Source organism: Triticum aestivum, chromosome 1B, assembly GCF_018294505.1.
Source record: "Triticum aestivum cultivar Chinese Spring chromosome 1B, IWGSC CS RefSeq v2.1, whole genome shotgun sequence".
Classification (NCBI taxonomy): Eukaryota; Viridiplantae; Streptophyta; class Magnoliopsida; order Poales; family Poaceae; genus Triticum; species Triticum aestivum.
In genome coordinates this window covers 318,559,195-318,582,358 of record NC_057795.1, presented here as the reverse complement: position 1 = coordinate 318,582,358, position 23,164 = coordinate 318,559,195, and positions in this window count along the sequence as shown.

Here is a 23,164-nt window from a genome sequence, read left to right as displayed (position 1 = left end):
AACACACTTAAGTCTAACATACTTCCTATGCATAGGTTTTTTTATAAGCAAACAAATTATCAAGGCAATCAAAAACTAGCATATGCAAGGAAGAAGACGATAGCAATCTTAACATGAAGAGAGGTAATTTAGTAACATGAAAATTTCTACAACCATATTTTCCTCTCTCATAATAACTACATGTAGGATCATAAGCATATTCAAAAAAATAGCTATCACATAACATATTCTCAACATGATCCATGCATGCAAAGTTGACACTCTTCCAAGATAGTGGGATTGTCATTAACTAAAGTCATGACCTCTCCAAACCCAAAAATATCATAAGATTGAACATACTCCAAATATGTGGGATCTAAAGTTGACACTCTAACACTATTATCAATCTCATATTCATCATGGGGCTTAATTAAATTTTCAAGATTATAAGAAGAATCACCCCAATCATGATCATTGCAACAAGTAGTAGACATAGCAAAACTAGCATCCCCAAGCTTAGGGTTTTGCATATTATTAGCACAATTGACATCAAGAGAATTTATAGTAAAATCACTGCAATCATGCTTTTTATTCAAGGAGTTATCGTGAATCTCTTCATAAATTTCTTCATCATAATTTTCAGATTCACGAATTTCGAGCACAGCTTCATAAAGATAATCTAGTGCACAAAACTCACTAGCAATTGGTTCATCATAATTGGATCTCTTAAAAATATTAGCAAGCGAATGAGGATCCATAGATCTTAGGTTCTCTGTTTAGCAATAAATAAACAACTATTCCAACCAAACGAGCAAACGAGCCAAGTAAGACATCCAAGCAAACAAAAAGACGAACAGAAGAAGGGCGAATAAAACGGCAAGGGTGAAGTGGGGGAGAGGAAAACGAGAGGCAAATGGCAAATAATGTAATGCGGGGGATAAGGGTTTGTGATGGGTACTTGGTATGTCTTGACTTGTGCGTAGACCTCCCCGGCAACGGCGCCAAAAATCGTTCTTGCTACCTCTTGAGCACTGCGTTGGTTTTCCCTTGAAGAGGAAAGGGTGATGCAGCAAAGTAGCGTAAGTATTTCCCTCAGTTTTTGAGAACCAAGGTATCAATCCAGTAGGAGGCTACATGCAAATCCCTCGTACCTACACAAACAAATAAGAACCTCGCAACCAACGCGATAAAGGGGTTGTCAATCCCTTCACGACCACTTGCAAAAGTGAGATCTGATAGAGATAATAATAAGATAAATATTTTTGGTATTTTTATGATGTAGATTGAAAAGTAAAGAATGCTTAGATCGGAAACTTATATGATCGAAAATAGACCCGGGGGCCATAGGTTTCACTAGTGGCTTCTCTCAAGATAGCATAAGTATTACGGTGGGTGACACTTGCGTAGGCCAATAACAAGAGAATAATTCATAGGCATTTCTTGACGTCTACTGATACGTATCCAACGTATCTATAATTTTTGATTGTTCCATGCAATTATATTACCCCTTTTGGATGTTTATGGGCTTTATTTTACACATTTATATCATTTTTGGGACTAACCTACTAATCGGAGGCCCAGCCCATATTGCTGTTTTTTTGCCTATTTCAGTACTTCGAAGAAAAGGAATATCAAACGGAGTCCAAACGGAATGAAACCTTCGGGAGCGTGATTTTTGGAACAAACGTGATCCAGAGGACTTGGAGTGCAAGTCAAGAAGCAGCCGAGGCTCCCACGAGATAGGATGGCCCCTCGGGCGGCCACCGACGTACTTCTTCCTCCTATATATACCTACGTACCCCGAAAACATCCAGGAGGCGGACGAAACACAATTTCCACCACCGTAACCTTCTGTATCCGCGAGATCTCATCTTGGAGCCTTCGTCGGCACTCTTCCGGAGGGGGAATCGACCATGAAGGGCTTCTACATCAACATCCTTGCCCCTCCGATGAGTTGTGAGTAGTTTACCACAGACCTACGGGTCCATAGTTATTAGCTAGATGGCTTCTTCTCTCTTTTTGGATCTCAATACAATGTTCTCCCCCTCTCTTGTGGAGATCTATTCGATGTAAACTCTTTTTGCGGTGTGTTTGTCGAGATCCAATGAATTGTGGGTTCATGATCAAGTTTATCTATGAATAATATTTGAATCTTCTCTGAATTCTTTTATGTATGATTGAGTTATCTTTGCAAGTCTCTTCGAATTATCAGTTTGGTTTGGCCTACTAGATTGGTCTTTCTTGCAATGGGAGAAGTGCTTAGCTTTGGGTTCAATCTTGCGGCGTCCTTACCTAGTGACAGAAAGGGTTGCAAGGCACGTATTGTATTGTTGCCATCGAGGATAACAAGATGGGGTTTACATCATATTGCTTGAGTTTATCCCTCTACATCATGTCATCTTGTTTAATGCGTTACTCTGTTCTTATGAACTTAATACTCTAGATGCAGGCAGGAGTCGGTCGATGTGTGGAGTAATAGTAGTAGATGCAGGTAGGAGTCGGTCTACTTGTTATGGACGTGATGCCTATATACATGATCATGCCTAGATAATCTCATAACTATTCGCTTTTCTATCAATTGCTCGACAGTAATTTGTTCACCCACCGTAATACATATGCTATCTTGAGAGAAGCCACTAGTGAAACCTATGGCCCCGGGGTCTATCTCCTATCATATTTGCTTCCAATTTACTTTTATTTGCATCTTTACTTTTTGCATCTATATTATAAAATACCAAAAATATATTTATCTTATCATACTATCTTTATTAGATCTCACTTTCGCAAGTGGCCGTGAAGGGATTGACAACCCCTTTATTGCGTTGGTTGCGAGTTCTCAGTTTGTTTGTGTAGGTGTGTGGGACTTTTGAGGAGCCTCCTACTAGATTGATACCTTGGTTCTCAAAAACTGAGGGAAATACTTATGCTACTCTGCTGCATCACCCTCTCCTCTTCGAGGAAAACCAACGCAAGCTCAAGACGTAGCAAGAAGGATTTCTGGCGCCGTTGCCGGGGAGGTCTTCGCTCAAGTCAAGACATACCAAGTACCCATCACAAACCCATCTCCCTCGCATTTACATTATTTGCCATTTGCCTCTTGTTTTCCTCTCCCCCACTTCACCGTTGCCGTTTTATTTGCCCTCTCTTTACCAATCTCCTCCTCTCTTTTCGCTTGCCTTTTTCTGTTTGCTTGTGTGTTGGATTACTTGTTGCCATGGCGCAAGATAATACCAAATTGTGTGATTTCTCGAATACCAATAATAATGATCTCCTTAGTACTCCGATTGCTCCTCTTAATGATGTTGAGTCTTGTGAAATCAATACCGCTTTGCTGAATCTTGTTATGAAAGATCAATTCGCCGGCCTTCCTAGTGAAGATGCCGCTACTCATCTAAACAATTTTGTTGATTTGTGTGATATGCAAAAGAAGAAAGATACGGATAACAATATTGTCAAATTGAAGTTATTTCCGTTTTCACTTAGAGATCGTGCTAAAGTTTGGTTTTCGTCTTTGCCTAAAAATAGTATTGATTCTTGAAACAAGTGCAAAGATGCTTTTATCTCTAAGTATTTTCCTCCCGCTAAGATTATCACTCTTAGGAACGATATTATGAATTTTAAACAACTTGATCATGAGCATGTTGCCCAATCTTGGGAGAGAATGAAATTGATGCTTCGCAATTGCCCTACTCATGGTTTGAATTTATGGATGATCATACAAAAAATTTATGCCGGTTTGAATTTTGCTTCTAGAAACCTTTTAGATTTGGCCGCGGGAGGCACATTTATGGAAATCATGTTAGGAGATGCTACAAAACTTCTTGATAATATTATGGCTAATTATTCTCAATGGCACACCGAAAGATCTTCTAGTAAAAAAGTGCATGCTATAGAAGAAATCAATGTTTTGAGTGCAAAGATGGATGAACTTATGAAGATGTTTGCTACTAAAAATACTCCTCTTGATCCCAATGATATGCCTTTGTCTTCTTTGATTGAGAATAATAATGAATCTATGGATGTGAATTTTGTTGGTAGGAATAGTTTTGGAAACAATGCTTATAGAGGAAACTTTAATGCTAGACCATTCCCTAGTAATTATTCTAATAATTATGGAAATTCCTACAATAATTCTTATGGTAATTTTAATAAGATGCCCTCTGATTTTGAGAATAGTGTGAAAGTATTTATGATTTCTCAAAAGAGTTTTAATGTTTTGCTTGAAGAAAAATTGCTCAAAGTTGATGATTTGGCTAGGAATGTTGATAGACTTTCGCTTGATGTTGATTCTCTTAAACTTAGATCTTGTCCTCCTAAGCATGATATCAATGAGTCTCTGAAAGTAATGAGAATTTCCATTGATGAGTGTAAGGAAAGAACCGCTAGATTGCGTGCTAAGAAAGATAGCTTTATAAAAGTGTGTTCTTCTAGTTTCCATGAAAATAATGATGAGGATCTTAAAGTTATTGATGCATCTCCTATTAGATACATGTTTTGCAATATGAATTTTGATGATTATGGGACTGATGATGAACCAACTTTGCCTAAAAGGCGTCCCAAGAACTCGGAGTCTTTAGATCTTGATGCTAAATTTGGTAAAAGTGAGATTGGAGAGTCCTCAAATAACATTGAACCTACTATCTCGGATTTCAAGGAATTTGATTATGATAATTGTTCTTTAAAAGGTTGTATTTCCTTGTTGCAATCCGTTGTTAATTCTCCTCATGCTTATAGTCAAAATAAAGCTTTTACCAAACATATCGTTGATGCCTTGATGCAATCTTATGATGAAAAACTTAATTTGGAAGTTTCTATACCTGGAAAACTTAATGATGAGTGGGAACCTACTATAAAGATTAGAATTAAAGATTATGAGTGTTTTGCTTTGTGTGATTTGGGAGCTAGTGTTTCCACGATTCCGAAAACTTTATGTGATATTCTAGGTTTCCATGATCTTGATGATTGCTCTTTAAATTTGCACCTTGTGGATTCCACCATTAAAAAGCCTATGGGAAGAATCAATGATGTTCTTATTGTTGCAAATATAAATTTGGTGCCCGTATATTTTATCGTCCTTGATATAGATTGCAATCTTTCTTACCCTATTATTCTTGGTAGACCTTTCCTTAGAACGATTGGCGCGATTATTGATATGAAGGAAGGGAATATTAGATTCCAATTTTGATTAAATAAAGGCATGGAGCACTTTCCAAGAAAGAAAGTCAAATTACCTTATGAATCTATCATGCGAGCTACTTATGAATTTAGTGCCAAAGATGGCACCCCTTAGATCTATCTTCGCTTTTATGCCTAGCTAGGGGCCTTAAACGATAGCGCTAGCTGGGAGGCAACCCAATTTTCTTTGTGTTTTTTGTTTCTGCTCATGTTTAGTAATAAATCTTGCATCTACCTTCTGGTTAGATGTGTTTTTATCTTTTTATTAGTGTTTGTGCCAAGTAGAACCTATAGGATAACCTACGATGATAGTTGATTTGATTCTGCTGAAAAACAGAAACTTTGCACGCACGAATATAATTTTGTTAAATCAGGAATGTGCTTTTGCGTTGATTCTTTTTGCTGCTGTTCAATAAACAAATTTTCCAGGACTTACTATTTTGGTAGGATTTTTGAGGTTCGAGAAGTTTGCGTTAGTTACAGATTGTTACATACTGTTCTGTTTTTGACAGATTCTGTTTTTCGTGTGTTGTTTGCTTATTTTGATGCATCTATGGCTAGTAAATTAGTTTATAAACCATAGGGAAGTTGGAATACAGTATCTTTAACACCAAAATAAATAAAGAATGAGTTCATTACTTTACCTTATGTGGTGGTTTTGTTTTCTTTCACTAACGGAGCTTATAAGATTTCCTGTTGAGTTTTGTGTTGTGAAGTTTTCAAGTTTTGGGTAAAGCTTCTATGGACTATGGAATAAAGGGTGGCAAGAGCCTAAGATTGTGGATGCCCAAGGCACCCCAAGATATTCAAGATAGCCAAAAGCCTAAGCTTGGGGATGCCCCGGGAAGGCATCCCCTCTTTCGTCTTCGTTCATTGGTAACTTTACTTGGAGCTATATTTTTATTCGCCACATGATATGTGTTTTGCTTGGAGCGTCGTGTATTATATTAGTCTTTGATTTTTAGTTTACCACAATCATCCTTGCTGTACACACCTTTTGGGAGAAGCCTATTTGATTAGAATTTGCTAGAATACTCTATGTGCTTCACTTATATCTTTTGAGCTTGATAGTTTTTGTTCTAGTGCTTCACTTATATTTTTTAGAGCACGGTGGTGTCTTAATTTTGAAGTAATTACTAGTCTCTCATGCTTCACTTATATCTTTTTGAGAGTCTTTTAGAACAGCATGGTATTTGCTATGGTTTTAAAGTTGGTCCTAGAATGATGAGCATCCAAGTTGGGTATAATAAAAACTATCATAGAAAGTGAATTGGATGCTATGATCAATTTGATGCTTGATAATTGTTTTGAGATATGGAGGTAGTGATATTAAAGTCATGCTGGTTGGGTGATTATGGATTTAAAGAATGCTTGTGTTGAAGTTTGTGATTCCCGTAGCATGCACGTATGGTGAACCGCTTTGTGATGAAGTTGGAGCACAATTTTATTTATTGATTGTCTTCCTTATGAGTGGCGGTCGGGGACGAGCGATGGTCTTTTCCTACCAATCTACCCCCCTAGGAGCATGCGTGTAGTACTTTGGTTTTTGATGACTTCTAGATTTTTGCAATAAGTACATGAGTTCTTTTGACTAATGTTGAGTCCATGGATTATACGCACCCTTTCACCCTTCCATCATTGCTAGCCTTTCTTGTGCCGCATAACTTTCGCCGGTACCATACACCCACCATATACCTTCCTCAAAATAGCCACCATACCTACCTATTATGGCATTTCCATAGCCATTCCGAGATATATTGCCATGCAACTTTCCATCGTTCCGTTCATATGACATGCATTACTTTTGTCATATTGCTTTTGCATGATCATGTAGTTGACATTGTATTTGTGGCTAGGCCACCTTCATAATTTTCATACATGTCGCTCTTGATTCATTGCATATCCCGGTACACCGCCGGAGGCATTCATATAGAGTCATATCTTGTTCTAGCTTTGAGTTGTAATTCTTGAGTTGTAAATCCATAAAAGTGTGATTATCTTCACTATTAGAGCATTGTCCCATTGAGGAAAGGATGATGAAGACTATGATTCCCCCACAAGTCGGGATGAGACTTCTGACTTTACAAAAAGAAAAAAAGAAAAAAAAAGAGTAAGGCCAAAAAGAAAAAGAAAAAGAAAGGCCAAAGAAAAAAAGGAAAAATAAAAAATGAGAGAAAAAGAGAGAAGGGACAATGCTACTATCTCTTTTTCCACACTTGTGCTTCAAAATAGCACCATGATCTTCATGATAGAAAGTCTCATATGTTGTCACTTTCATATACTAGTGGGAATTTTTCATTATAGAACTTGGCTTGTATATTCCAATGATGGGCTTCCTCAAAGTGCCCTAGGTCTTCGTGAGCGAGCAAGTTGGATGCACACCCACTTAGTTTCTTTTGTTGAGCTTTCATATATTTATAGCTCTAGTGCATCTATTGCATGGCAATCCATACTCACTCACGTTGATATATATTAATGGGCATCTCCATAGCCCGCTGATATGCCTAGTTGATGCGAGACTATCTTCTACTTTTTGTCTTCTCCACAACCACCGTTCTATTCCACATATAGTGCTATGTCCATGGCTCACGCTCATGTATTGCGTGAAAATTGAAAAAGTTTGAGATTATTAAAGTATGAAACAATTGCTTGGCCTGTCATCGGGGTTGTGCATGATTAAATACTTTGTGTGATGAAGATAGAGCAACAGCCAGACTATATGATTTTGTAGGGATAACTTTCTTTGGCCATGTTATTTTGAGAAGACATGATTACTTTGATTAGTATGCTTGAAGTTTCACCATTTTCATGTTAATATGAACTTTAATTTTGTATCATTTGGATCTGAACATTCATGCCACAATAAAGAAAATTACATTGAGAACTATGCTAGGTAGCATTCCACATCAAAAATTCTCTTTTTATCATTTACCTACTCGAGGACGAGCAGGAATTAAGCTTGGGGATGCTTGATACATCTCCAATGTATCTATAATTTTTTATTGTTCCATGCTATTATATTACCCCTTTTGGATGTTTGTGGGCTTTATTTTACACATTTATATCATTTTTGGGACTAACCTACTAACCGGAGGCCCAGCCCATATTGCTGTTTTTTTGTCTATTTTAGTAGTTCGAAGAAAAGGAATATCAAACGGAGTCCAAACGGAATGAAACCTTCGGGAGCGTGATTTTTGGAACAAACGTGATCCAGAGGACTTGGAGTGCAATTCAAGAAGCAGCAGAGGCTCCCACGAGATAGGAGGGCGCCCCCCCTTAGGGCGCGCCCCCTGTCTCGTGGGCCCCTCGGGCGGCCACCGACGTACTTCTTCCTCCTATATATACCTATGTACCCCGAAAACATCCAGGAGGCGGACGAAACACAATTTCCACCACCGTAACCTTCTGTATACGCGTGATCTCATCTTGGAGCCTTCGCCGGCACTCTGCCGGAGGGGGAATCGACCATGGAGGGCTTCTACATCAACATCCTTGCCCCTCCGATGAGTTGTGAGTAGTTTACCACAGACCCATAGTTATTATCTAGATGGCTTCTTCTCTCTTTTTGGATCTCAATACAATGTTCTCCCCCTCTCTTGTGGAGATCTATTCGATGTAAACTCTTTTTGCGATGTGTTTGTCGAGATCCGATGAATTGTGGGTTTATGATCAAGTTTATCTATGAATAATATTTGAATCTTCTTTGAATTCTTTTATGTATGATTGAGTTATCTTTGCAAGTCTCTTCAAATTATCAGTTTGGTTTGGCCTACTAGATTGGTCTTTCTTGCAATGGGATAAGTGCTTAGCTTTGGGTCCAATCTTGCGGCGTCCTTACCTAGTGACAGAAAGGGTTGCAAGGCACGTATTGTATTGTTGCCATCAAGGATAACAAGATGGGGTTTACATCATATTGCTTGAGTTTATCCCTCTACATCATGTCATCTTGCTTAATGTGTTACTCTGTTCTTATGAACTTAATACTCTAGATGCAGGCAAGAGTCGGTCGATGTGTGGAGTAATAGTAGTAGATGCAGGCAGGAGTCGGTCTACTTGTTATGGACGTGATGCCTATATACATGATCATTCCTAGATAATCTCATAACTATTTTCTTTTCTATTAATTGCTCTATAGTTATTTGTTCACCCACCGTAATACTTATGCTATCTTGAGAGAAGCCACTAGTGAAACCTATGGCCCCCGGGTCTATCTCCTATCATATTTGCTTCCAATTTACTTTTATTTGCATCTTTACTTTTTGCATATATATTATAAAATACCAAAAATATATTTATCTTATCATACTATCTTTATTAGATCTCACTTTCGCAAGTGGCCGTGAAGGGATTGACAACCCCTTTATTGCGTTGGTTGCGAGTTCTCAGTTTGTTTGTGTAGGTGCGTGGGACTTTTGAGGAGCCTCCTACTGGATTGATACCTTGGTTCTCAAAAACTGAGGGAAATACTTACGCTACTCTGCTGCATCACCCTCTCCTCTTCGAGGAAAACCAACGCAAGCTCAAGACGTAGCATCTACTTATATTACCAATTCTTTGACATTCATCACAAGACAAGACAAACTTATGGGCATCCTTGAAGAGAGTGGGCCAATAAAAACTGGGTTGCAATACCTTATGCGCAGTTCTATCTCCAGCGTGGTGTCCCCCATAAGCCTCGGAGTGACACTTGTGTAGGATCTTTTCCTGTTCATGCTCAGGTACACAACATCTAATAACACCATCTACTCCTTGTTTATAAAGGTATGGGTCATCCCAGAAGTAATGTCTTAAATCATAGATTTTTTTTATTTTGCTGGTATGTGAAACTAGGTGGTATAAATTTAGCAACAATGTAATTAGCATAACCAGCATACCATGGAGCAGTACGAGAAGCATTTATGACAGCTAATTGTTCATCAGGGAAGCTATCATCAATAGGTAGTGGGTCATCAAGAACATTCTCTAACCTAGACAAGTTGTCTGCAACGGGGTTCTCATCTCCCTTTCTATCAATAATATGCAAATCAAATTCTTGTAGTAGGAGAACCCATCTAATAAGTCTAGGTTTAGCATCTTTATTTTCCATAAGATATTTAATAGTAGCATGATCAGTGTGAACAGTTACTTTAGAGTCAACAATATAAGGTCTAAACTTATCACAAGCAAATACAACTGCTAAAAATTCTTTTTCGGTAGTAGCATAATTTCTCTGGGCACTGTCTAGAGTTTTACAAGCATATTTAATAACATTTAGTTTCTTATCAAATCTTTGTCCTGGAACAGCACCTACGCCATAATCACTAGCATCACACATAATTTCAAGGGTAAATTCCAATTAGGTGGCTGAACAATAGGTGCATAAATCAAAGCTTTCTTAAGTATTTCAAATGCTTCTACACAGTCATCATCGAAGACAAAAGGAATATCTTTTTGTAAGAGATTAGTTAGAGGCCTAGAAATTTTAGAAAAGTCCTTAATGAACCTCCTATAAAAACCGGCATGGCCAAGGAAACTTCTTATACCTTTAATGTCCTTGGGACATGGCATCTTTTCAATAGAATCAACTTTAGCTTTATCAACTTCAATACCTCTTTCAGAAATTTTATGCCCCAAGACAATACCTTCATTAACCATAAAGTGGCACTTCTCCCAATTCAAGACAAGACTAGTATCTTTGCATCTCTGCAAAACTCGATCAAGGTTGCTCAAGCAATCATCAAAAGAAGATCCATATACAGAGAAATCATCCATGAAAACCTCAACAATCCATTCACAAAAGTCAGAGAATATAGCCATCATGCATCTTTGAAAGGTAGCAGGTGCATTACATAAACCAAAAGGCATACATCTATAATCAAAAGTACCGAAAGGGCAAGTAGAAGTGGTCTTTTCTTGATCCTCTGCTGACACTGGTATTTGAGAGAAACCAGAGTAACCATCTAGAAAGCAAAAATGTGTATGTTTGGATAATCTTTCTAGCATTTGATCAATAAAAGGCAAAGGGTAATGATCTTTTTAGTAGCTTTATTTAATTTGCGGAAATCAATTACCATCCTATAACCTGTAACAGTTCTTTTCGGGATCAATTCATCTTTATCGTTAGGAACGACAGTAATACCTCCCTTCTTAGGGACACAATGCACAAGACTTACCCACTGACTATCAACAACGGGATAAATTATACCTGCCTCCACAGGAGCTTTAGTATTTCCTTCCTTACCACTTCTTTCATCTTAGGATTCAACCATCATTGGTGATCAATAACTGGTTTGGCGCCTTTCTCCAATTTTATTTTGTGTTGCCATAGAGTGGGTGTCGGTGTCAAAACCGGCGGATCTCAGGTAGGGGGTCCCGAACTGTGCGTCTAGGCGGATGGTAACAAGAGACAAGGGACACGATGTTTTTACCCAGGTTCGGGCCCTCTCGATGGAGGTAAAACCCTACTCCTGCTTGATTGATATTGATGATATGGGTAGTACAAGAGTGGATCTACCACGAGATCAAGGAGGCTAAACCCTAGAAGCTAGCCTATGGTATGATTGTTGTTGTGTCCTACGGACTAAAACTCTCCGGTTTATATAGACACTGGAGAGGGCTAGGGTTACACAGAGTCGGTTACAATGGTAGGAGATCTACATATCCGTATCGCCAAGCTTGCCTTCCACGCCAAGGAAAGTCTCATCCGGACACGGGACCAAGTCTTCAATCTTGTATCTTCATAGTCTTGGAGTCCGGCCGATGATGATAGTTCGGCTATCCGGACACCCCCTACTCTAGGACTCCCTCAGTAGCCCCCGAACCAGGTTTCAATGACGACGAGTCCGGCGTGTATATTGTCTTCGGCATTGCAAGGCGGGTTCTCCTCCAAATTCCATGTGCTTGCCGAATAGTGTCCGGCTTCCTCATAAATGTTGCGCTCCTTGGCTTCCACACCCAATAATGGTCCTCTTCCATGTGTCGTATGAATGCGAAAAGCCAGGGTATTTTTACGTTTTACCCCCGAGCTGCTTGAATAAGCTGCCTATAAGAGAGGCAAGGATCTAGATCCAAATCACACCATCCTCCTTCCGCGAGTACTCATCGGAGCGCCTCTGACAAAATCCACTCCATCATGGACAGTCGACGCGGCTCCTCCTCTCGCGCTCCCAGCCCTCAGCCAGGAGATTGGAGGAGATGTTCAGTTCCGCACAGCGAGCTGGTGACGCTCCAAGCGGAGGGATACCTTCCTCCGGCCTTCATGGTCCCGGTTCGAGCCGGACTGGCCACCTGCAAAGGTGGAAAGCAGGCGGAGAACACCCCCAATCCCTCCAAAGGAGAGCAGGTGTGCTTCGTCCCTTATCTAATAAGGGGGCTCAGATTTCCCATACATCCGTTTCTCCGGGGGCTCCTGGAGTTCTACGGCCTCCAGCTTCATCACCTTACACCCGCCTCCATTTTGCATGTTGCGGGTTTTGTAGCTCTTTGCGAGCTGTTCTTGGGAATTGAGCCCCATTTTGGGCTGTGGAAGAGATTGTTCTGCCTTGTACCCCGTTCTCACAAGGGGTCGATATATCAAGTGGGAGGAGCCGAAATATGGCGCATCGCCGGGGCCGGATATCTACCCGAAACCCCGAAGAAGGCATCCGAAGACTGGCCTTAGGAATGGTTTTATATGGAAGACGCTCCACTGTCGGACCCAGTTCGGATCGGCCTTCCGGAGTTTAGCAACGCTCCTCTGAAGAAACGCCTGAGTTGGCACCCGCGGAGCCCTCAACGGGAAGATGATAGGAGCGTCCAATATCTGATGGGCCGGATAAGGTTGCTGGCCCATTCCGGATTGACCATGATTGGAGTCATGGCCACGTGCATTATGCGAGGGGTGCAGCCGCTCCAATATAGGGTCCACCCCATGTGGGATTTCAACAGGGAGAATGACGCCACCCGTCATGGCCGCAAGGGACCGGGATCGGACGCCGATCTGGTGAAGATCATGTCCGGCTTGTACAAGGGGGAGAAGGAGAACTTCCTCCGCACGAGTCCATTAAATGGATTCTCCATGAATAACCCTCGGAGCTGGGTAAGCAGACGTCTATCTATCCAACCCGTGCTTTCAAAGTTAAGTGTCTTACTTTATGATTTCGACGCAGGAACTGCGCCGGGATGTGGAGGGCATACACAGTCCGACTCCACAACCCGAGGATCCGGGAAGATCCCTTGATCCGGCCTCCGGAGAGGATCCGGACATAGAGGTGGAGCTAATTGACGGGGTGTTCCACCAACTCAGCATCGACAATGCTCTAGTCGCCATTACGGCTGACTACCCCGGTTTATCTCCGGCTTCCCAGGTAACTATGACCGGAGTCCCGACACACTTCATCCGTGCTTATCTCTGACCACTGTATACCAACGGTGTCTCGTAGGAGGTGCCTTCAAGGCGGGAAGCCGAACCCGCGGCGGCTGACGGTATAGTACGCCACCATTTTTAAGGGAAAGATTCCTGGGAGGTGTACTAATGCTCATGACTTTTCCAGGAGAAAGAGCGCTCGCCGGACTGTGCCCAGAGAGGTTGCCAACCAAGCCTCCGCCAACCAGGCTCCAACGCCTGGTCCGGAGGGGGAGGCTAGCTCAAGGCGTGAGCCGGATGCTCCTCCAACGGAGGATGCCGACAGGCTGTCCGCCACCAGGTCTGAGGTGGAGAGCGCCATGAATCACAGGCGCCGCCGGATAGTTCTTCGTGACGCGTGTTTCTCCCCAGAGGCGTTGAATGCCTTTAATGCGGGAGACGCGCACCTCCGTGCCGCTCAAGATGGTTTATCCAGAGCCACGGAGCAGTATGTGAAAGACATACGGGTAAGGAATTTTAATAGTGATATATGCCAGTAGCCCCCGAGACTTAAAGTAGTTAGAATAACTGATTTAAGGATCATTTGATATGCAGGATCTTACGGAGAAGAATACCCAATTGTCCCAGGAGCTTCAAGAGTGCAAGGCGCAACTTGAGGCTGCACTAGCCGTCGCAGGAGGAGACACAGAGATCCCCTCTGGTAACACCTATTTCAAATAGATAAGCGGTTTATGGCGTGCGGCGTGCGTATAAGTTTGATAATAATATTGCAGAGGGCGCCGGACTAGATTCGGACAAGCAACATCTGCTACGCCAGCTGAAGGCCGGCGAGAAGGTGCTTATGAGGGTGCAGCAGGAGTGGAACAAACTCCAAGATGCCAACACCCAGCTGGGTGAAGAACTAAAAGATGTTCGGGTCCAGCTGTCTGACTCCGTAAAGGAGAATCGGTGGCTTCGTCGCGGCATCTACAGTAAGTGCTTGAGCAAACTCTTTTGAAAAGAAGAGCTCGGCGAGGAAGTCGATTGACAGAAATGTGTCTGTAGGTGTGCTCACGGGTCGCCCTGCGGAGGAAATGCCCAGTTCAACGGGTGACCAACTTCCCGAGCTGCTGCAACTGCACGAACGTGTTCGGCAGGCGATGAGTGGCGTCGCCCAGGCCTTATGGCCGTCCGTCTCCCTACCCGAGGGTCTTGGAGGGCTTGCGGAGAAGCATCAGGGAGCAAGGCAGCGCTTCCGTCTGTGGAAGATATCGGCCTGCCGTCAAGGTGCCAGGGAGTCCTGGGCCATGGTGAAGACGCGGTACACGAAGGCGGATCCGAACCACATGGCCGAGGTCGGACCTGTGGGGCCCGATGGGAAGGAGATCCCTGTGAGCTTAATGTACGGCCAAGTAGAGTTGGCAGATAAGTATTCCCAACGGGACTGTAAATTAGACAGCCAGTTAGATGGGATTGAAGAGGAGTACAATCAGTCAATTTGACGATGTATTTTAAAATGACATGTATAATGCCTTCTAGCCGGATTGTAGATCGTTTGTCTTTGCGGACCTTTTCGCTTCAACCTCGGGACCCAACAGTCCGGAGTGTGTCCGAATACCCTCGCGGTTATGCAAAAACCGGGGCATGCATGGAGACCAGGCGTAGGGGTCATTAGTGCTTTATCAGACAAGTGCCCAACTAGTTATGTTATATTACATGGTTAGTAAGAAACATCTTCCAGGGAGAATAGTTCCGTTAGGGGTTCCTTTCCCTGGGAGGCATGCCCTAAAGTGCATGTCCGGACTACGAAAAGAGCAGAAAAGCATCTGGGGGCAGACAAATAGATAGGTAAAAAAGAATCATCTTTTCAAGTCACCGACCGAATATTCCCTTAAGAACGCTAGCTTTCGGCTTCACCCAGTCTGAGGTACACATCCGGCTGACCTGGCAGTAACAATCGCAGAGGTGCTCCCTTTACCTCCTAGTCGAATAATCGAGAACGTAGGGGTAAGCACAGGAGCCAGGCAACCCAGCTTGGCCAAAACTTAAGTCATATCGATGCATATAATGGTGAATAAAAGGTACATGTGGAAGTTTGACACATGTGTTGGGCATAAAGCCCGTATAGATAAGCTTCTGTTAAAGAAGCCCCCAGGTATAATGAGTGCGAGTAGAACGTCAAGTGTGTGCGAACAATGCCCAGATCAGCCCTCAAAGGCTCTATGAAAAGGGGAGGAGAAAAGAGAGAAACAAAAGACAACTGAAGTATTAAATGTGGACGGAGGAAGGAGACGAACTCTGAGTCCGGCACTAGGCGTAGAATCTTCGGAGGCGGGCTGCGTTCCATGCGTTCGGCTTGAGTCGGTTGTCCGATGCGTTTCACAGACAGTATGCTCCACCGGTCAGGACTTGGTCGATGATGAAGGGACCTTCCCATTTGGGCTTGAGTTTGTCCTTTTTCTTGTCCGGCAGGCGTAGAACTAGTTCGCCAACATTGTAAGTTTTGGCTCGTACTTCTCTGCTTTGATATCTTCGAGCCTGCTGCTGATAGAATGTGGAACGAGCTTTCGCCACGTCGCGCTCCTCTTCTAGGGCGTCCAAACTGTCTTGCCGATCCAACTCGGCCTCTCTTTCCTCGTACATGCATACGCGAGGTGAGTCATGAATTATATCACAGGGCAAAACTGCCTCTGTGCCGTATACCATAAAAAATGGTGTGAATCCAGTAGTACAGTTTGGCGTGGTCCGCAGCCCCCAGAGTACGGAGTCGAGCTCCTCTACCCAGTGTGTGTTAGATTCCGTGAGGGACCGCACTAGTCTGGGTTTGATGCCGCTCATGATTAGACCATTTGCTTGTTCGACTTGACCGTAAGTTTGAGGGTGATAGACTGAAGCGTAGTCGAGCTTGATGCCCATATTTTTGCACCAGAGTTTAACCTCGTCGGCCGTGAAGTTCGTGCAGTTATTGGTGATGATGCTGTGGGGGACACCATAACGGTGTACTACGCCGGATATGAAGTCTATCACAGGTCCGGATTCGGCCGTTTTAACTGGCTTGGCCTCTATCCATTTGGTGAATTTGTCCACCATGACCAATAGGTACTTTTGCTTGTGGGTTCCCCCTTTAAGGGGTCCAACCATGTCAAGCCCCCAGACCGCGAACGACCAGGTGATGGGTATAGTTTTGAGGGTGGTGGGTGGCATGTGGCTTTGATTAGCAAAAAGTTGGCACCCGACGCATCGTTGGACTAAGTCCTGAGCATCTGCCCGGGCCGTCGGCCAATAAAATCCTGTATGGAAGGCCTTGCCTACAAGGGCCCAGGCTGCGGCGTGGTGCCCGCCGAGTCCGGCGTGAATTTCAGCCATCAGATTTCGCCCTTCCTCTTCGGAGATGCACCTTTGAAGGACTCCGGTTGTGCTTTTCTTATAAAGCTCTCCCTCATGGACCTTGTAGGCTTTAGATCGCCATACTATGCAGCGGACCTCATTTTGGTCTTCGGGGAGTTCCTGCCTAATTAAGTAGGCTAGGAATGGTTCCGTCCACGGGGCAATGACTGCCATTATTTCGTGGGTTGAAGGTTTTATTTCATTGGCTGAGCCATCGATTGTGTCAAAATGTTCGGTGTTGGGCGGTGCGGTTGGTTCCGGATTGTTGTTTCTGGACTCCTCTTCCCATACTACGGATGGCTTAAAGAGCCGCTCCAGGAAGATGTTTGGAGGGACGGCGTCGCGCTTTGCGCCGATGCGCGCCAACACGTCGGACGCCTGGTTATTATCCCTGGCTACATGGTGGAATTCGAGTCCTTCGAACCGAGCTGACATTTTAAAGACAGCGTTACGGTAGGCTGCCATTTTTGGATCTTTGGCATCAAAGTCTCCATTTACTTGGGATACTGCGAGGTTTGAATCCCCGCGGACCTCTAGGCGTTGAATGCCCATGGAGATTGCCATCTGGAGACCATGTAGAAGGGCCTCATATTCGGCTGCGTTGCTGGAGTCCGTGTACATTATTTGAAGTACGTATTGGACTGTGTCTCCGGTTGGGGACGTCAAGACGATGCCAGCCCCCAAGCCGGCCAACATTTTAGAGCCGTCGAAGTGCATGATCCAATTGGAGTATGCACCGTACTCTTTAGGGAGTTCGGCTTCAGTCCATTCAGCGATGAAGTCGGCCAAGACTTGCGACTTTATAGCTCGCCGTGGTTTGTAATTTATATCAAATGGTAAGAGCTCAATGGCCCATTTTGCAATCCTTCCCGTCACGTCGCGGTTGTTTATAATGTTGTTGAGAGGTATTTCGGAGGCCACTGTTATCGAACACTCTTGAAAGTAGTGTCGCAGCTTCCGGGATGCCATGAACACCGCGTACGCTATCTTTTGATAATGTGGGTACCGGGACTTGCATGGAGTTAAGACAGTGGATACGTAGTACACTGGTTTTTGAAGAGGGAATTTGTGCCCTTCTGTTTCTCGTTCGATGACGAGCCGCGCTTGCAACTTGATGTGTTGCCGCGATATATAATAACATTGGTTCGCCCAAGTTGGGCGCGGCCAGTACCGGATTTGTTGCCAATATGGCCTTTATTTCTTCGAGTCCGGCCGTGGCAACATCCGTCCATTCGAAGTGTTCGGTGCACCTGAGGAGGCGATAGAGGGGCAATGCCTTTTCTCCCAAACGGGAGATGAAGCGGCTTAGAGCCGCCACGCATCCAGCCATTTTTTGTATTTGTTTGAGGTCTTTTGGGATATCCAACTGTGACAGAGCTCGGATCTTGGCTGGGTTTGCTTTAATTCCTCTACCGAATACAATGAAGCCCAAGAGCTTTCCGGCTGGTACGCCAAAAACACATTTTTCTGGGTTGAGCTTGATGTCATATGCTCGGAGGTTGTCGAATGTGAGCCTCAAATCGTCTACTAGAGTTTCGACGTGTTTGGTCTTGACGACCACATCGTCTACGTATGCCTCCACTATTTTGTCGATCTGGGTAGCCAGACATGTCTGAATCATGCGCTGATATGTTGCGCCGGCGTTTTTGAGTCCGAAGGGCATTGTGTTGAAGCATAATGGTCCGTATGGAGTAATGAATGCCGTTGCGGCTTGGTCTGTCTCCGCCATCTTGATTTGATGGTAGCCGGAGTATGCATCGAGGAAGCACAATGAATCGTGCCCTGCGGTAGCATCGATGATTTGATCGATGCGGGGAAGGGGGAAAGGATCCTTTGGACAAGCCTTGTTAAGGTCTTTAAAATCGACGCACAGGCGCCAGGATTTATCCTTTTTTGGTAATACCAGGTTTGCTAGCCAGTCTGGATGTTTGATGTCTTTGAGGCTAGCTCCTCTCCAATTGCCTGTCTTTTGGGTTCGGAAAATCGCCGAAGAGTCTGTTTGACTGGCTTGAATCCTTTTAGGATGTTTAGGTTGTGTTCTGCCAACCTGCGTGGGATTCCTGGCATATCTGAAGGGTGCCAGGCAAAAATGTCCTAATTTTCCCGAAGGAATCCTCGTAGTGCGGCGTCTACCTCAGGGTTTAATTGTGCCCCAATGGAGGCCGTCTTTGTGGGGTCCGTTGGATGAACTTGGAATTTGACTATTTCGTCTGCTGGTTTAAAAGAGGTGGACTTGGATCTCTTATCGAGTATCACATCGTCCCTGTTCACCGTGGAGCACAGCGTAGTGAGTTCCTCTACCACTAGGGCTTCGGATAGTGCCTCTAGGGCTAGTGCGGCTGTCTTATTTTCGGCGCGGAGTGCTATGTCCGGATCACTGACAAGAGTGATTATTCAGTTGAGCCCGGGCATTTTAAGCTTCATGTACCCATAATGGGGTATAGCTTGGAAAATTGTAAATGCCTCTCGCCCTAGTAAAGCATGATATCCGCTGCTGAATGGGGCCACCTGGAACGTGACCTCCTCGGACCTGTAATTGTTCGGCAAGCCGAACACCACATCTAGTGTATATTTTCCTGTGCAACGTACTTCCCGACTAGGGATTATTCCTCTGAAGGTTGTGCTGCTTCGCTCAATGCGGCTCCAGTCTATTTCCATTTTTCAAAGGGTTTCCTTGTAGATGAGGTTTAATCCGCTGCTGCCATCCATGAGTACCTTGGTAAGACGAAAGTCGTCCTATTGGACTGAGGACCAATGCAGCTGGTGCTCGGGCTGTTCGGAATTTAGGTTCGTCGGTGGCGTTGAAGGTGATAGCCATGTCGCTCCATGGATTTGTTGTTGCTACTTGGTATACTTCGGCGAGGCTGCGGATTATTCGTTTCCGCATATTATTTGATGCGAAAGTCTCGAAGATTGTTAATACCGTACTGGTACTATTGGGCTGGTTTTCTGGGGCTAGAAGCTCTTCGCCACTTTTGGCCACCTGCCGTAGTATCCAACATGCTCGAAGGCTATGTGTTGGAGTGGCGTCCTCTGTACTATGGATTTTACAGGGTCCGCTGAGCCATCCCTCCAGTACGGTTCCGTGCCCTTTATGGGGTTTTTGCTTTTTGGTTTTTGTCCCGGGTGCCTGAGCATGATGCACCCTTTTGTTTCGGACTAGGGCTGTGTTCGGAGCCGGATTGTCCCAAAACTTAGTTTCGATTTTCCAGGTACTCTCCATCGCACAGTACTTTCGTACTATGGACACCAGGTCGGTGAAGCGTGTAATTTCGCGGCGACTTATGGCGTTAGTGATTCCCTTGTCCGTGCAATTGTTGCAGAAAATTGAGATTGTGCTTTCCTCATGGCAATCCTTTATCCTGTCCATAACCAGGAGGAATCTGGCCCAGTAATGATGTACTGTCTCCGTGGGCTCTTGCCGGATTTGAGATAGATTGCTTATGTTTGGGTGGGCGGGTGGAATTAAGTCCAGAACCCTGCCCAACTTGAGGCTCAAGGGCCGAAAAGTTTCCGAATTTGGAAGCTTGGATTGCTGGACGTTGTCCAACGAATCTAGTCCGCTGCCTGACTTTAGGTTCAGTACTTGATTGACGTCCGTCCCTCCGCGGGAATCCAGCATGGAGGGATCGGGAGCCCGGACATAACTGGTCTTCAATATAGAAGAAGAGTCGCCGTGTTGTTCCTCTACCACCGCAACATGGTGGGTAACCTGGGGAGAGTTAATCTCTCTCAGATCGTTTTTAAGCCCAATCTGATCATAGTCTGTAGCGACTCCCAAGGAGGTGATGCGATCCAAGAGCTCGTTTACGGAAGAGAGCTCCATCGGATCCAGCTGCTCGGTGAATTCCGGGTTGACGTGAAGATTGCTTTTGATGACCCAAGAGGTCATCGTCGAAGCGGCGGCCGAACAGGCGGTCATAAGAAAACCACCTAGCCGGATAGTTTGGCCGGCGGCCAAGGCTGCTTTGGCAATGGTACCGTCTTTAAAGACGGGAAGAGGCATCCTTCCTGATCGTGACGGCACAGAGGAACTCTCAATGAAAGCACCAATGTTGGTGTCAAAACCGGCGGATCTCGGGTAGGGGGTCCCGAACTGTGCGTCTAGGCGGATGGTAACAGGAGACAAGGGACACGATGTTTTTACCCAGGTTCGGGCCCTCTTGATGGAGGTAAAACCCTACTCCTGCTTGATTGATATTGATGATATGGGTAGTACAAGAGTCGATCTACCACGAGATCAAGGAGGCTAAACCCTAGAAGCTAGCCTATGGTATGATTGTTGTTGTGTCCTACGGACTAAAACTCTCCGGTTTATATAGACACCGGAGAGGGCTAGGGTTACACAGAGTCGGTTACAATGGTAGGAGATCTACATATCCATATCGCCAAGCTTGCCTTCCACGCCAAGGAAAGTTCCATCCGGACACGGGACGAAGTCTTCAATCTTGTATCTTCATAGTCTTGGAGTCCGGCCGATGATGATAGTTCGGCTATCCGGACACCCCCTAGTCCAGGACTCCCTTAGTGGGACTAATGCCTTTAAGATCATCAAGAGTATATCCAATAGCAGCACGGTGCTTCTTCAGAGTTTTCAATAATTTCTCCTCTTCCTGCTATGAAAGGTTAGCACTAATAATAAAAGGATATATCTTCTTTTCATCAAGGTAAGCATATTTAGGAGTATCAGGTAATAGTTTAAGCTCAAACACGGGATCAACCTTGGGTGGTGGAGGATCCCCTAGGATTTCAACAAGCAAGTTGTATTTCAAAATCGGTCCCTGTTTAAAGAATACTTCATCTATCTCCCTTCTTTCATTCATAAACATGTCATTTTCATGGTCTAGCAAATATTGTTCTAAAGGATCATTAGGAGGCACGGCAATAGAAGCAAGACCAATAGTTTCAACCTACTAGGCAATTCTTTATCATGGGGTTATCTACGAAATTTAGCAAAATTGAACTCATGAGACATATCCCCCAAACCAATAGTAACAACATCCTTTGCGCAATCTATCTTAGCATTAACAGTATTCAAGAAGGGTCTACCAAATATGATGGGACAAAAGTCATCTTGTGGGGAACCAAGGACAAGAAAATCAGCACGATATTTAACTTTCCCACATAAGTCTTCAACATCTCTAACAATCCCAACTGGTGAAATAGTATCTCTATTGGCAAGCTTAATGGTAACATCTATTTCTTCTATCTCAGCAGGTGCAATATCATGCATAATTTCTTTGTATAAGGAATGAGGTATTGCACTAGCACTAGCACCCATATCACATAAGCCATGATAACAATGATCTCCTATTTTAACAAAAATAACATGCATGCCTACAACAGGTCTATGTTTATTTTTAGTATCAGGTCTAGCAATTCTAGCAGCTTCATCACAAAAGTAAATAACATGCCCATCAATGTTATCAGCCAAGAGATCTTTAACCATAGCAGTACTAGTTCAACTTTAATTTTCTCAGGTGGTGTGGCTGTTCTAGTATCACTCTTCCGAACCAGAGTTGAAGCTTTAGCATGATCCTTTATCCTAATAGGGAAAGGTGGTTTCTCAACATAAGTAGGTGGGAACAAAAGGATCATTATAAATGATAGTCTTTTCTTCAACTTTAATAGGTGCAACTACTTTTACTTCAGTGGGAGGATTATATTTAAACCACTTCTCCTTAGGGAGGTCAACATGAGTAGCAAATGATTCACAGAAAGAAGCTACTATCTCAGAGTCAAGTCCATGTTTAGTGCTAAATTCACGGAAAGCATCGGTATCCATAAAAGATTTAACACAATCAAACTTAGGTGTCATACCTGACTCCTTACCTTCATCGAGATCCCAATCTTCAGAGTTGCGTTTAATTCTTTCCAATAAATCCCATCTGAATTCAATAGTCTTCATCATAAAGGAACCAGTACAAGAAGTATCGAGCATGGAGCGATTGTTGAGAGAAAGCCGAGCATAAAAATTTTGAATAATCATTTCTCTTGAGATCTCATGATTGGGGCATGAATATAACATTGACTTAAGCCTCCCCCAAGCTTGAGAGATGCTTTCTCCTTCGCGAGGCCAAAAATTATATATATAATTACGATCACGATGAACAAGATGCATAGGATAAAACTTCTGATGAAATTCCAATTTCAATCGGCTGTAGTTCCATGATCCCATATCATCACATAGCCTAAACCATGTGAATGCCTCTCCCTTCAAAGATAAAGGGAAGACCTTCTTCTTGAAAACATCATCGGGCATACTTGCAAGCTTAAATAATCCACAAACTTCATCCACATAGATTAGGTGCAAATCGGGAT